The sequence below is a fragment of the Cebus imitator genome, unplaced genomic scaffold (assembly GCF_001604975.1).
Source record: "Cebus imitator isolate Cc_AM_T3 unplaced genomic scaffold, Cebus_imitator-1.0 Scaffold276, whole genome shotgun sequence".
NCBI classification, from domain to species: domain Eukaryota; kingdom Metazoa; phylum Chordata; class Mammalia; order Primates; family Cebidae; genus Cebus; species Cebus imitator.
Genome location: NW_016107591.1, coordinates 1306253 through 1323511, shown reverse-complemented (window position 1 = coordinate 1323511; position 17259 = coordinate 1306253).

Genomic DNA, 17259 nt, shown 5'->3' with positions numbered 1-17259 from the left:
ACTCACTGCGCTGGCTTAAACGGCGGCACTGAGGTTTGTGGCGCTTTTTTTTTTTTTTGCCCTATAATCTACTGTCCTGGTTCTCTGCTCAGTCCCCTTTTTGAACCAGCGTATGGGCGACTTCCCATGGCTCCAATCGCCAGCCTAAAGGGCCCCCGGACCGGTGTATTTTGTACGGAGAACCGCAGCTCCGGGGCGCCAACAAAGCAGCCGCGCGGGGCAAAGCAGCGGCGCTGGCCGAAACAGCCGCGCTGGTGACCGTGGAGCTCCTCTGCCCGGGAATTTCCTAGTCTGTGGGCAATAAAAACACGGCGTCCACTCACCTTCTGCGCTTTCACTGGGAGCTGCGATCCTGAGCTGTTCCTAAACGGCCATCTTGGATCCACCCCCCTCCATTATCTTTTATTTGAAAACTAGAAATCTTAAATTTTCTTGAAAATTCTTTTAAAATTTACTTTTCTTATATCAGAAAATAAATTTAATTTTGGGAAAATAAATATAAAAATGGAAGGATATTTTATAGAAGGAACATATTCTTTACAATTTAAGATAATACATATATCTATCTCTGTAGATTCATCTATTTATATTTCTGTATCTATAAGTTTTTGCTGATAATAACCAACTTTTGTTCTCCTCCAGTCTAGGCTGTAGTCATCTTCATTTGTGTGTATATGTGTATGCATCTATTTAGTATCCGGACTCTTTTAATTGTTTATACCTATTCTTAGTTTTTATGATGTTCTTATTTATGACTCTATTTTTTTTTACATCTTAAAGTTAGTGGTAGGCAAAGAAGTTGCAAAACACGTATCTTTTGCATTAAAAATGAAAGTGTACAATACATTTCTGTAATATACTTCTCATGTTTACCAAAATTACTTTTCAAATAAATTTATTCAAACATTTTTCATTTAAGTTCACACAAATGTCCCTAGAATAGTGACCCTGATAAGACAATTCTTTTATCTTGCAACTGCATCAAGTTCACATTGTGGCATTCAAGTCCCCAGAGATGATTGTCTTCATGCTGCAGCAGAGAGAATAGATACAGAAGAAAATATTGTTAAGGTCTGAGGGAGAAGTGAGGCAGATAAAATAGATTAGACAGGAAAAAATAACTTTATTTTCTAAGGTTATGATGGTTACTTTTTTCTTTTTTAGTTAAAAAAGTAGAATTATCTGTCATAGAAGGGAGAAATTCATTAAATGTATCAGGACAGGATATATTACAGAATTATTCCATATTAATTCTAAACATGGTATCTCTGTTCATTTTTCCTCACTTGTCTTGATTTGTCCATCTGTCTAATTCTAATCCATTTGCTGCTGAGCACCAATTCTTCTAAATGCTGCTTAATATGAGTTTGAGAGATCAATCAGGTTTCTTGTGGTCAACACTATCCTAAGCCTCTAAATTCAGTCCTGGTAACTTCATCAAAAAGGGGTAAGAATATGGATTGTATTTTATGTACATAGCAGTGAAGTATGGTAAAGAAGGGAATTAAATAATAGCAATAATAGTAAATTATCTGTCATAGAAAGGAGAAATTCATTAAATGTATCAGGACAGGATATATTACAGAATTATTCCATATTAATTCTAAACATGGTATCTCTGTTCATTCTTATAGTTGCTATATAGTAAAGTAAATTTTACTGTGTTGTGTGCTGTTTAATATAAAACCTACCCCCCAGCTCTGCTTAAAATTAACTAACTCCCTGTAAAACCTACCTTATCTATTCTTTCCATATTCTCAGTGAAGTTCCCAGATTCTTGTTTCTCTTGCTGACCAGCTGCAAGGTCACAGGGCAAGATAATACCCAAAGAACGCACAATGCATCTCTCAAAATGCTGTTTTTCAAATGTAACGTACATCACAAGACATGTTGCAAATTAATTGTTATTTGTTCTGACTTCTGTAAACCTGTTAACTGCTATGTCATCCTGGATGTATAAAAGTACCCCATTTTCTTTCTCCGGGGCTCAGACTTGGAATGCTAATTCTCTGAGCTGGTGGCCACCTTAATAAAATCCTCCTGTTTCACCCATAAGTCTCTCAGGTTTCCTGGATAATTTGTAACAAGGGAGGTTCAGATTTGGGGGATGCTAGGCCAGTTGTTCCAGTGACATTTATTTCTAAATATTTTTGTAATATCACTTATAAGTAATGTGAGAGAGGCTTGGGAAGATGGCACAGCAGGAAGCATCAGGAACTGGTTCCCCACCTAGACAAAAATTGTACTTGCAGAATCTATCTGATGTAACTGTTTTGGAACTCTGACATCTACTGCTGGCTTGCAACTTCCAGAGGGATGCTTGGGCAATAAATGGTGATGAACTGTGGTCAATTTCAGCTCTTAACTGAAAGCGGCTACCCACTTAGCAGCTACCACCCGGCACACCCAGCTCTGCTGCCATGCACGTGTTGCAGGAGCAGCTTGCATGCAGCTTGGGGAAACGAGGGTGAGCAAAAAGGAACACGTTCTCCAAATATCTGGGATCTGCGTTGGATTATTGAGTGCTGCTTCTGATCACAGTGGTGCAGACAAAGATACAGCAGATGGCCTTTGTTTTCATTCCTTCCCACATTGTCTTAAGCTCCTCTCCAGCTGAAGTGATTTCCAGGAGGTTTAAAGGGCTAGCCGCTCCCCCAGGCCCTCCTTTGTCTTTCTGTTTTTCCCCTGTTGGGACCCAAATATTAAAGACTAGAACATTCAAAAGTGATTTCATGTATAGAGGAAATTAGAAAATGAAATCATGGAATATGCCCATGGTAAGGTGCAGGCTTAGAAAAGAGCTGAGAAGACCTTAAGTTTAAATCTCAGGCTGATCCTTGGTATAGAGAGAGCTACAGCAGGCTACAGAGATGTTACAACTAGACCTGCCCTGCAAGAAATGCTCATGTGAGTCCTGCACGTTGAAATGAAAGGACACAAACAGTAACTAGAAGCCACATGAGGAAATACAGCTCTAAGTAAAGGTAAATGCATGGACAATTATTACAAAAAAAAAAATTTGTTAAGTTCTGGCAGATACCTAGAGTAGGAGCATGCCACTTTAGCCCAGTCCTTAATTTAGCTGAGTGAAAACAAGGTTTCAACCCCTGTAAAGTCTGAACTATTTTCACTTACTCTTATTCTTAAGGGTCTTCCTTAAAAGATCCACCAGTATTTCTGAGATATATTCCTATTCTCAAAACCCTTACTTTTGTGTATTCTAAATTCCATTTTCTGTCTATCCAGCTCTGTGAGAGTGCAGGTAACACAGTGTTTGGTTTCATCTTAGGTGCTTCTCAGTCTGCACTGCTTAGGCTTTAAGAAATCTAAAAAATCTTGGGTCACCTTTTGTCTGGAACCTTGATTTCTCAATCCCTAGCTGCCTTGATAGCTGGCTACTGCTTTCAAAGACATTGGTATTCACTTCTTTGTTCATATTTTTTTTGTTATTCTCAGAAAAAAGAATGCATTATTGAAAGGTAGTTAGTTCATAGTAGGTAGAGGTGGAAGGAACTTCCTAAGGATTTTCCTAAAATAAATCAATATCTACATTTAAAGGGTGGTTTCGTCTACCAAGAAAGAAGACTGATTGAGTATAGCATTCAACAATCCCAAAAAGTACATATTTTAAGTATTCATTATGATAATTTCTTTAAGCAGTGTTGAGAAGTACATCTATTGCCTATTTGTAGTAAATCAAGATGGAAATAAATATTTCAGAGGCAAACTAATCAGGAAGGAAAGCTAAATACTGGGTATAGGCATTCAGCTCTGTTTGCTCTATATTGATTAGAAAATTGGTTATTAATTATAGCCAAAACAACGTTTAAGTATTTTGCATATATTAACATATTTATTAACCTTTATAACCACCTTATGTGATAAGTTGTATATATTTTTAAAAATTTCTACAAGTAAGAAAACTAGAATACATCATACATTAAGTAATAGTCCAAGGTCACATCTCTGATAAGTGTTGATTCCTGAATTTCAACACAGCAAACTGACATTAAATTTTGCTTACTTTATGACTATTTTGTCTCTTTTTTCATTAAGTTATAAGGGAGAAAACATGGACTTTCCCCACTGTAATGAACTTTTACACTTTACTTCTCCTTTTGATTTCTAATGCTATACTTGCAAATTTTGGCCTGGAATAAAATAACTGCATATTGTGAAGTTCTTTACTCAGCAACTCTTACATATACTGGATGATATGTGAACTAAGCCACCACTGTTTCATATCTACGGATGGGACTACATACAACCATTATTTTAATGCTATAATTTTTGTCTCACTCAGTAACCTGATTTTATACTCTGGCATGAATTGTTCCAGTTCATTTCAAATCTCTTGAAGTATGGTTTGCAAAGTGATCTTTTGGGGTGGTCTTTCCCATTTAGCATTCAATTGAATTATTGTTATTGTGAATTAAATACTCAATTAATGTAACTCAAGGTCATTTTAATATTGCTAAATGTCTTTCATTTTTATTTATTTTGATACAGAAGTGTCTAAGTTTATTCTACATTGATGTTAAAAGGTAAGGTTTATATATCTATCACAGTACATATGGTACTGGAGTTGATTCTGCCTAATAACTGAATTGTATATTAAAGGTGATTTGTATATGCCATCATTATAAAATGCCCAGGTCCTTTTGGGCTTTATTGTAAAGTGCATAGATGTTTATGATTGCTATAACTTCCTGATGAATCAGCTCCATTATTATTAAATGGCCTTCTCTTTCTTTATTAATAATTTTCTTCTTACAGTATATTCTACATAATGTTAGTATAGCCACCCAGCTCTCTTTTGATAACTGTTTTAATGGTATATCTTTTCCCATTCTTTTACTTTCAAATTATTTGTGTCTTTGGATTAAAATATGCCTCTTTTAGACAGAATATTGATAGATCATATTTTATTTTTTAATCAATTCTTCCAATGTATATTTAGTTGAAAGGCTTAATTCATTTAACTTCTATATTATAACTGATAAAAAAGATTTATGTGTATCCTTTTTCTATTTTCTATATGTTTTATGTTTTGGTTTTTATTTTTCAATTTCTTTTTTTTTCGTTATCAAAATGCAATGTATGCTTATTTTATTTGTACACACAATAGTCAAGGTTTGCATAATAATTTTTAAAATGAGGGAAAAAGTTTGTAAAAAAAAAAAAAAGTAAGTCATTGCTTTTGGACAGCATGTTTTGTTCCTGTTTAGTTGTTTGTGGTTGCCAAATCTACAAAGGTGCAAAACTTTAAAGAACCTTTGCCGAAATCTCTTGGAAAACATATAATCTTCCAGAAATTCCTCTTGAGTTATCCTTTAAGCTTGACAACAAATGGAAAACAAGTGGATTTGTTGTTCTCCAACCCATGGTAATGAACTTGGGGGGAGGGTAAGTCTGTAGACTGAAGAATTTGATTCTATTTATTTTTTCTACATTCTCTGTAAATAGATGTTTTCTACATACCATTATCTTGTTGATATTTCTACATTCTTGAGTTATCATTATTATTTTTATTATTATTTAGTTATTACCCTGGGCATTAAAATAAGCATGTTAAGATAATCTGGTTATGAATAACACCAACTACAGGTGAGAGAGGAGGTAGTTAGAGGCTGGTTAGGCAGATCGAGAGGGAGGATCTTGGAAGTGGAAAAATACCCATGGGACCTCACCTGCACTGCCCCTATAGGCAATGGAAAGAAATGTTCAAGAATTTCCTCTTATGCCAGGATATCTACTCAGAAGGGACTGCCTCAATTTAGATGCAGGCACAATAAATCAACCTAAATGTCCTTAACTTGACCTGAATCATTATAATGTCATGAACATAAAAATAGCAGTTTGATTTTAGCCCCCTCTTGGGTTTCCCTAAAGCACTTGTGGGTAATAACCAAGATGGAGCCACTCCGGTCAACCCCAGGCATGTACAAATGCAACACCCTTAGGAGGGTACTTCATCTCTCCCATTTTGTGCAGAACTCACAGAGGACTTTCTTGCTCTTGCCACAGAAAAACCGTGGAACTCAGCCTCATTTCTGGCAACCTGCTTTCAAGTCCCTGCTCTTTGCTGAAAACTTTACTTTTGCTTAATAAATCCAGCTCTACTCACTCTCTGGTGTCCACGTGCCTTATTCTTCTTAGTCATGGAACAGGAAGAACTCAGATCTTGCTGAACAAAAGACTAGGCTGACTGCATCATTTTGGGGGCTCACTGGAATCACAGGAAGGGTGAATAGGAGCAGACCTCTAATATTTTACTTTTACTTCTGAGGCTTCTCAGTCTCAGGCTTTTGTTTTGTTTTGTTTTTTAATTTTCTGCAGATAAAATAAAACACTGACCTTTGGTTGGCAAGTTAAGAATGAACAACATGGCTGCCAGACTTCAGACTCAAAGGACAGGCTTGCTGGGGAGGACTTTCTCAATCCCCCATCACCCTCGGGTGTTGGGGACATTGGTTCTGTTCCAATCCAGTTTCTCTTTACAGAGGTCTAGCCTTTGCTTGGAATCAGAAGGAGGTCCTGGGTCAACTGAGGATATCTGATTGAGTCTACATCTTGGAGTTAACCAAAGGCCCCTGAGTTGATCCCAGCCCCCAACAACCCGTTAGAGTGTTTGCACAAGAACCTCCAGTCTTTTCTATATTATTTTCCTTCTTTCTTGGTTATCATGGCTATTCCTTCTTTGTATGCAGTGTTGTAGGTGTTTTTGCAAACTTGAGATATAATTTTGTTGGGTAAAGTCAGTAATTGCATAAGTAACCAGAAATGCGACTGAAAGAATTTCTGTCTTTGTAATTTTTAGAGATAAGTGTTTCAAAATCTAGATCTGAAAGCCTCTTTCCCCCCTAATGATAGCACCCAATGTCATTGCATAGGGATTTTTTCCTCCTCAAACGAGTAACTTCCTCTCCATTTAAGCTGTTTCTTTGTTTGATGTGACAACTCAGCACTGTCCAATTAATTTGGATAGCCTTCTATAAGACAAATTAATTTTCTTTTCCTAGGAGGTTTATGGTGAGGAAGGCACAAAAAGCCCCAGACCTCTCTTTTGAACCTCTGTCTGAAAAGGATTTGGACTGAAAGTTACAGGCTAACATTGCAAACCTCATCGAAGTGCCTGAAGAGGTAAGGATTTGTTTTTGTGGGGAGCCTTATCAGCCCTACATGCAGGGGAGCCCTAATTCCTTGCTACAATAATAGGAAATGAGCCAAGCCAACTCTTACATTTTCTAAGACAACTATTCTGCCTCTGAATTTAAGGACTTCTGAATGGGAAGAATGGGCTCTGTTTGGAGGTCAATCACTCCCATTTCCTAGAATTCTGTGCTCTGGTTCTGTTCATTACTTATCAGTCAAGGAACGCTCTAAAATATTTAAGGACACCTTCTCCATTAGAGTTCCTTGCTCAAATTTGATTACTTCAATGTACTTTCAAGCTCCAGTTTAGAAAGTAAAAAGAAGAAATACTCTGAGGGACCCCAAAGTTAATTGACACCAGAAAGCTGGGGCACAGCATAGGTAAATATGACTTACCTGTCAACCCTCCTAGCCTATGATTGGAGGTAACACTTACATCCATAGATGGCACCTGTGAGGTCTCTGGGACTCAGGGAATGCAGGGAGGGAAAGAGGAGAGAGGACACACCTTTTTTCTCTCTCTCTCTCTCCATCCCATGCCACCTCAAAAAGTGGGAGGGAGACTAAACAACACCTTTCTCTCCTCCTTTTCCAGATCCCTAACAACCTACTTTCAGCCTGGAATTCTGTCAAGTGCAGTCTGGATCACTGGGACTCCTTTAATCCTCAGATTCTAAAGTTCACTTTGGACAAGCCCCAATTTCACTCATGGATAGAGGCCTCCCAGAATATAACTGAAATATTTGAACTCTCCTGGAAGGATAATATGTTACTCTGAAATTAAACCCTGACTCTACTGAGAAACAGGCAGTCCAGAAAACAGCTAAGAAATTCAGAGGTGAGCTTTGTATCTCATAGTGCCAGAGAGAGGGAAGAGCCTATCCAATTGGAAAGACAGCAGTACTACTGGAGGACCCTAACTGGGACCCTGATGATAACATGGGAGATACACAAATGGAGAGTTTATAAAGAACTAGAATTAGGACCAGATGAGAATATCTCTGCTTTTCTCGAAAGGCTAAGAAGAGGCATTGGTGAAATGTATCTTCCTCTCTCCTGATTCAGTTGAGAAACAACCAATCCTGAAGGATAAGTTTATTACTCAGGCAGCTCCTGATATCAGGAGAAAGCTGCAAAAGCAAGCCATAGGACCAGATGGCACTTTAGGAAATCTCCTGGAGATGGCCACCTTGGTCTTTTACAATAGAGATCAGAGGAAGTTCAAGAGAAAGAGAGATAACACAGAAAAAAAGCTGAGGCTCTAGTGGCAGCTCTGCAGGTCTGTAAAACCCAGGATCCCTGAGGTGCACCTGTTAACTGCTACAAGTGTGGAAAATCAGGGTACTTTAAGGATTGCCCAGGCAGCAAGAGGAAGCCACCCTGAGCCTGTCCAGCCTGTGATGGAGACCACTGGAAGGCAGACTGTTCCTGGAGGCATAGGTCACCTGGTCCAGAACTAATCCCACAAATGGTCCAGCAGGACTGATGGTCCTGGGGCTCGACTCCCCAGCTCCAACAGCTCAGATGATCATTACCGTTCAGAAGCCCCTGGTGATCCTGGAGGTTGAAGGGAGGAAGTTGGACATTTTTCTGGATACTAGAATCGGCATTTCTGTTCTCCTCTCCAATCTAGGCCTCCCCTCCTACTTTAGTGCAACCATGGGAAAGTCTTTTGTTCAGTATTATTCCCCTCAGCTATAACTAGGAAAACCTGTTGTTTAACTCATCCCTTTTAGTCATACGGAAAAACCCAGCTCCTCCTCTAGACAAGAATACTCTAGCTCTTATGGGAACCATGGTTCCAGGACAGAGCCTCTGCCTCCCTCTGGTGGAGACTGGTGCTGATCCACAGGTTTGGAACTCAAGGCTCCTCACGTCAAGAACTAGCCAACAGCCTAAATTTATACCAATAAATAATATATTTAGATACATCTTTCCAGGGTCAAGCCTACAATACTTGAAGCTCTGGACATGAAACCTGAGGCTCTCGTCTTCCCCTACAGTAGTAAACCTGCAGAAGACTTAAATGCCTGTTTAAAAGACAGCCAGAAGATAAATAATGCCTACCTGCTCCCTTTGGTGACTTTGTTACATAGTTACTGTAGACTATGGTAGCTATTTTCATTTTTTTGCTGGTTTCTAATCCTATTGATCTTTTGAGAGAGGACAATTGCTATTTGGAATCAGACCTCCCAACATCCATTTAAAAATTAGGGTTATAATTTTTTTTTAAACCAGGTTATAATTTTGCCTATTTTTACTGCTCTTGCTTTTGTTTTGCTCCTCATCATAAAATGACTTTGCCAAGGACCCCTTAACCTGGAAAACCCTCATAAGTGGGCTCATAAGTGGATATATTTAAGGCTCATAAGTGGAAGGGACTTGCTTTGTCTCAGATGTGACTTTGGACTTGGACTTTTGAATTACTGCTGGAACGAGTTAAGATTTTGGGGGAACTATTGGGAAGGATGTTTTGAAAAATGAATACATGAGATTTGGTAGGGGCCAAGGTGGGTGATATGGTTAGGTTTTGTATCGCCACCCAAGTGTCATCTTGAATTGTAATTCCCATAATTCTCACTTGTCATGGAAGGGATTCAGTAGGAGGTAACTGCATCATGGGAGTGTTTTCCCCCATGCTGTTCTCGTGATAGTGAGTGAGTTCTCATGAGATCTGATGGCTTTTTAAGTGTCTGGCATTACCCACCCATTTTGTGCAGAACTCACAGGGACTTCCTTGGTCTTGCCACATAAAATACCCAGAACTCATTCTTATTTCTGGCACCCTGCTTTCTGGTCTCGTCTCTTCGCTCATAGCTTTCTTTTTGTTTAATAAATCCTACTCTACTCACTCCCTGGTGTCTGCCTGCCTTATTATTCTTGGTCTTGGGACAAGAACTCAGGCCTAGCTGAACTAGGGACTAAGCAGTCTACAACTTAGTTGTTATATGTATTTATTTCATATAGCACCATCCTTTCATCAATTTTTTTCTACACAAATGATATTATTATAAAATATAAGCTCACCAACACAGTTTTATAATAATAATTTTGCTTATTTTTTTTCTTTTTTTGGAGACAAAGTCATGCTTTGTCACCCAGGCTGAAGTGCAGTGGGGTGATCTTGGTTCACTGCAGCCTCCATCTCCCAGGTTCAGAGGATCGTCCTGCCTTAGTCTCCTATGTAGCTGAGATTACAGGCATGCACCACCACACCTGGCTAATTTTTGTATTTTTAGTAGAGACAGGGTTTCACCTTGTTAGCCAGGATGGTCTCTATCTCCTGACCTTGTGATCCACTTGCCTTGGTCTCCCAAAGTGCTGGGATTACTGATGTGAGCCACTGTGCCCGGCCAATAATTACTTTATGTAGTTATTATTTAAAACAGGTAAGTAAAAAGTTACAAGTGAAAATATGATGTTTGCCTATTTTACATAATTAGTCTTATATAGCTAGTTTTACTGAAGCACTGAAAAGTGCTTCTGATATGGATTTAGTTTATTTTTTGTTGTTCTTTTGCACTAACATTCTAGAATCCCTTTAGTATTGTATTAGGAAAAATCTTCTAGTGTCAGTTTCTGCTTGATTTTATTTCTCTGAGAATGTCTGATTTTTCTCCTTATTTTTGCTGGATACGCAATTTGTGATGAACACTTCTAAACATTATTTTAACACTTCATTATTTTAACACTTCCAAACATTATTTTAACCACTGTCTCTGGCCTCCATTATTTGTGATAAAAACTTAACTGTTAATCTTAACTAGTACCACTTCTACATGGTAAGTCAATTTTATCTTGCCATTTTCAAGATAACTTTTTCATTGACTTTTTAAAAAATTGACTATAGTGGATCCAGAGAAAATTTTCTTGTGTCTGTTTTACTTAAATAAATTGAACTTCATTGATAAGTGCTGATATGATTTGGCTGTGTCCCCGCCCAAATCTCATCCTGAATTGTAATTTCCATCATTCATCCCCACACGTCATAGTAGAGACTCAGTGGGAGGTAATTGAATCATGGGGGCAGTAACCCCCATGCTGCTGTTTTTATGATAGTGAGTGAGTTCTTGTGAGATCTGATGTTTTTATAAAGGGCTTTTTCCCTTTTGCTCACCACTGCTTGCTGCTGCCATGTGAAGAAGGACATGTTTGCTTCCCCTTCCACCATGATTGTAAGTTTCCTGAGGCCTTCCCAGCCATGCTGAACTGTGAGCCAATAAAACCTCTTTCCTTTATAACTTACCCAGTGTCAAGTATGTCTTTATTAACAGCATGAGAACAGACTAATGTATGTGGATTAATGTTATTTTGTGGAAAATTTTGGCCATTATTACCTCAAATATATATGTATTTTCTGCTCTGTCTCTTTGTTTTACTGGCTGGAACTCCTATCTTGCATATGTTGACTGCTTGATAGTGTCCTATACATTTAATGAGATTGTGTCAATTTTTTTAAATTCGTTTTTCTTTCTCGAACTCTACAAGCTCTATTGTATCTTCTGGTTCATTGATTCTCTTTCTTTCCAGATTAGCTCTGTTGTTCCCATTTACTAAATTTGTACTTGTTACTTTAATTTTCAACTCCAAGAATTATGTTTGGTTTTTACCTCCTTAATAATATTTCTTATTTACGAGACATATTGTTATATATATTTAATAATTTACTCATGACTTCTATTTCTTAGAATATATATTTAGTAATTTTATTTATTAAAACAATAATGTATGCTCCCTCAGGAATATTTTCAATGATTGTTCCTCCCCATCCCCTTGTATACAGCATATTTTTATATTTCTTTGTTCATATAGTAGTTTTTGTCAAAAGCTATTTATTTTAGACAATATATTGGAACAGCTTTAGTATCAGGTTCAATATACCCATGATTTGTTGTTGTTGCTGGTTTTTACTGTTACTGCAATTTCTCTCATTCTTAGATAATTGTTAGCAATTATCCTGGACCAATTTTGTAGATCCTTCATTCTCTACAATGCTTAGCCACTGGGGTCTTTGGAACCTTGTGTGTGTGTGATATAGAGGGCTTGGATTGTTTTGTTTTGTGTTTTGTTTTTGTATTTTCATGTCTAGTGTTATAGGAATCATTCCTGGCTCAGTATTGTTTACTGGTCTGGCAATAATTTCTCAGAACTTTTCCTTAATTGCCTTTACTTTTTTTGCTGTTGTTCGTTTCTGCTGATTGCAGAGACCTTCTCTTTTATTCAAGTCTTTCCCGGAAATGTATATAGCATTCTCCATGCAAACAGATTTTTAGATCTCCAAGAATATACATTTTTAAAATTCTTTATGATTGACTACTTCTCTAGCATGGTACATACTGTATTTGTTCAGGGTCTTGTGCACCTCAATTAAAGTCAGTTCTCAGATAGCTAAATTGTTGCCATTAGATTTCTATCACTTTTGTTAATTCTCTGGGGTAAGATTTTTATTTGTTTGTTTTCCTCAGCTAAAGATTGAGTCAAATCAAATGGTCAACACGCCGTGATAATGTATTTCCAGGAACTGAAAATCTGGGCAAAATATTGATTGTGCTTTGAGGATAGTACCTTCACAAAGGCTCCAAAATAGGTCAATATTTTCTGTCTATTTTAAGGCTGAAGACTTTTCTGGGCTACACAACAGGGAACTTAGCAAAGAGAGATGATGAAAATAGCCCTGAATCAAAACATCACAGGCTTCTTTTTCTTACTGAGGTTACGATATTTCCATTGAATAGATTATTTTCATTCAGTTCATTCTGTGAAATTTCTCAATTTCGACTTCACAAATGGTTAAAACTAGTTGTTTTGTCTATATTTTTATTTATTTTGAGGGTAAATACATTTACCACAGTCCCCTTTCTGCCATTCAGTAAGCCAATCTTTTTCTTCATTATTAAAAATAGGTATGTAATTTTTTTCCACTAAATATTATACCATATAAAACAGTTTAATGACAAAACTTCAAGCAAAGTAAAATGATAGATGCAATAAAAGTTACCAAGAAGGGAAGATTTTAAAGTATATCTATTTGTGCCACACATTCTCCTTTTCATTATCCATATACATGAAGGTTAACATTAGTATGAAAGTGACCATAAATCAGGTATAAACTAGAAAGATCAAAGGAAAGAAAGAAATAATAAATGCAAATCTTGAAAACAAAATTTATGACAATGAGGCTTCCCCCCACTGACATGAGACATTGACTTCAGGAATAATTTCCACTAATTTTAGGCTGTCAAAAATGTTTTACAGCATGTGTGTGGGGCAAGAGTTTTTCGGTGACCAAGAGTATTATATAGTATCTTTAGCTGACCCAGTTATTGAACCATTCACTGTCTCCAATTGCCAGCATACACGGATGGCTTCAGTTACATAAACCAGGTGTTAACTTTGTTTAACTGAATTTATTATACTGAAAAAACCTTCCTGGTCAATAAAATTTCTATATTATGACTTACTGAATTGCAAATGTAATTTTCAAGTACATGTATTTGAATTCACATTATTTAGACTTCATTTTGTCATCTCTATCATTTTTTGCTATGACCTCCTCCTAATATTGACTAGAATAATTTATTGTACTTTAACTATACAATTGTTTTCTATTATGTATACAGTTGAATAAAATAAAATTGGACACATAATTTGCATTTAGTTAGAATAATCTATAAATTTTGAATATTTTATATATGAAGCTATACAGATATGCCAAATAAAATCAACTTTGAGAACCCAATCATTACTTTTAAGAGATTTCCATATGTACAGAAATAATTTTTAAGAATCATTGGTTGAAGAAAGTGACAAATTGCAAGCCTAATTTTATTGTGAGTCATATTTTCTAAGATTGTAGGATACTTTGGAAATGATTCTATATAGTGATTTCAACATACTAATAATCTTTACAGTAGCAAAAGTGGTCTTTATTTGGAATATGTGGTGCCTTGTTATCATTGCATTTATTTTCAGCTCCAAATTTGATCTTTTGATTTGTTCTTTGATAATGGAGCAAGATTTTCTAATATTTCTTCTTTGCCATCCATGTCCTTGTTGACAGAGAGTACTGACAGGACATCAGGAGAGTAATTTTTTTTTCTTTCTTGTTCTGATATGCTTATCTAGCTGTGCCTTGCAGAGAAAGTTGCTTTTTCCAACAGTAATCCTGCAGCCAGCAGCAAGTGGCATCTCCTTATGAGTAACTTTCTATAGAACACATACCTCTCTTTGACATAGTTTCTGGTACTAGTTGGTGCTTCCTTACAACATTTAGGATCGTAAATTCAGTTAAACTTCTACAATCAGCTATTGAGTTCCATGGACATCCCTGCTTCCTACCTAGCTCTTACCCTCAAAATACCCTTCTGGGGAATGTTGGCAAGAAAATCAGCTCCATTACTGGATTTCAAACTAGTTGACAGTAATCCCAACAAGAAGCCAAGAAGCATAGTAGCTAATTTTCTATCATTCCAGTGGCTATTCTTGACTTATCTTATTATGTTGCAGACTGTGAAACATCTCCTGCTAAAGACCGTTAGCTAGCTTCTTCACCATCTTAAGGGGTTTCAACTACACCTTATCTACTGAAATCTAAATCCCAGTCTTGAGGAACATTTTTTTCTTCACAGATTCTTTCTTCTTTTGGTACAATCTTTATCCTTATGGCTTCCTTTATAATTTTTGTTTTGATAATTTCTTGTTAATAAGTGTTTATATTAGGATTTCCTTATTAAATTATGTTACTTTATATTTATGGCACTCCAACTGCTACAGAATTGATTACAGACATGGATTCTAGAGATTGGCCCACAAAGATGAGATTTTTGGGACTTGTTTTGTCAAAAATTTTGGCTTGAGTACAATGCCGACCTCCTTACCAATAGGAAATATAATGCTAGCAATACATTACATCACAAACAGCCAAGTTTTCACGTGTGTTGTTTGTAATAAAGTGGCAACTGAAGTATATGTCTTGGGAGTCAAAGGGACTACTTCATTGTACCTTTATGTCAATTAGGATGACTATAAGGCTACACTTAGAATGGGCCCATTATTTATTTATTTATTTATTATTTTAAGAGACAGGGTCTCACTATGTTGTCTGTTAGGCCTCCATGTGCAAGCCCAGTCCCAGAGTCTGAAGTCCTGACTGCGTCAGCTGATCACCCCCAAACCCCCGCCTGCATTTGCCATTATTCCTGATCGCCCAATGAAGCGTCTCCCGACGTAAGCTTCCCCTCGCCCTACCCTGCCATCTTCACTGTTCTTTTTTTTTCCCCATTTATTTATTTTATTGCATTTTAGGTTTTGGGGTACATGTGAAGAACATGCAAAATTGTTGCATAGGTACAAATGTGGCAGTGTGATTTGCTGCCTTCCTCCCCATCACCTACATCTGGCATTTCTCCACTTGCTATCTCTCCCCAACTCCCCACCCCCCACCGTCCCTCCCCTATTTCCCCCCAACTGACCCCAGTGTGTAGTGCTCCCCTCCCTGTGTCCATGTGTTCTCATTGTTCAACACCCGCCTATGAGTGAGAACATGTGGTGTTTGATCTTCTGCTCTTCTGTCAGTTTGCTGAGAATGATGGTTTCCAGGTTCATCCATGTCCCTACAAAGGACCCAAACTCATCGTTTTTGATGGCTGCATAATATTCCATGGTGTATATGTGCCATATTTTCCCTATCCAGTCTATCATCGATGGGCATTTGGGTTGGTTCCAGGTCTTTGCTATTGTAAACAGTGCTGCAATGAACATTCATGTGCACGTGTCCTTATAGCAGAATGATTTGTAATCCTTTGGATATATACCCAGTAATGGGATTGCTGGGTCAAATGGAATTTCTATTTCTAGGTCCTTGAGGAATCGCCACACTGTCTTCCACAATGGTTTAACTAATTTACATGCCCACCAACAGTGCAAACGTGTTCCTATTTCTCCACATCCTCTCCAGCATCTGTTGTCTCCAGATTTTTTAATGATAGCCAGAATGGGCCCTTTTTAGTACACTTGACTGCTTACAGGGAAATGCTGGCAAGTTCAGATTAATTAATTGTCAGACTAATTGAGTCAATAACTGAAGATCTTTCATGATATCCCTAAAATCATTCAATTCTTATTGCCGTAAGATGACTATTGCTGAAAATCCAACACAAAGATTGATCATGTGTTTTATAGAATTAAAAATACAGTTGAATTTACAGTCTCACAGAGTTTCACATGTGAAGTTAAGGACATTGCATGATAAGGAATTGGATCCTGAAAGTTATTGGAGACATCTGGTGTGACTCAGACAAAACTGGCATTGTGAACTTTCAAGTCCCTCTGAGACTCACTTATCAGTGGAAGTAGTTTGTCTTTCCGTGTCTGAAGTGATTAGTTTTCCTCTGCTTGGAAACCCTGTGATAACCTCAACTGGAGCAGATGTCTTGAAAGAGAATGGCAATTTCTGTTAGGACCCACTGTAAGCATATTGTTTCCACTAGATCCAAGGCTATGATAAAATTAGCATGCTCAAAGTGTACATGATTTGAACCACGAGAAAATAGCGGACATAAGAAAACTGATTGATAAATACATGAGTGAAAAGAGCTTCTGCATCCATAAAAATCCCTGTGGCTGCTCTCATTTGTATGCAAGACTTACAAATCTTCTATGCCACCATTAAGATGGGCTCCCCACTTTCAGTGGGGAATAAGAGAAGTACTGGAATAGAAGTGACAACACTAAACCACTCACACAGTCTGGCAGAGGAACCGTAACGGGCAACAGAGGTACGCTGATATTGGCATGCTTTGGCCCACAGTTATGATTGATTATGGTGCCCCTAGATACAAAATAGTCAACTACAGTAGCATTGGACATTTATGGCAGGAAACTATATACACAAACAATCAAAAAACAACTTAAGTTCTAGCAGCCAAAAAACTTGGTTTGAGGCACCACAGTGGAGATTTGTAGATTCTTTACCAGGTTTCACATCTGAGTCAATTCACAGAATCAAAGACTCTTGATTGGAGGCAAGGTTGGGTTTTGCACTCTTGCCATAAGTTCACACTCTAAGTCTTACTCAAAGCTTTTCTTTCTTTCTTTTTTTTTTTT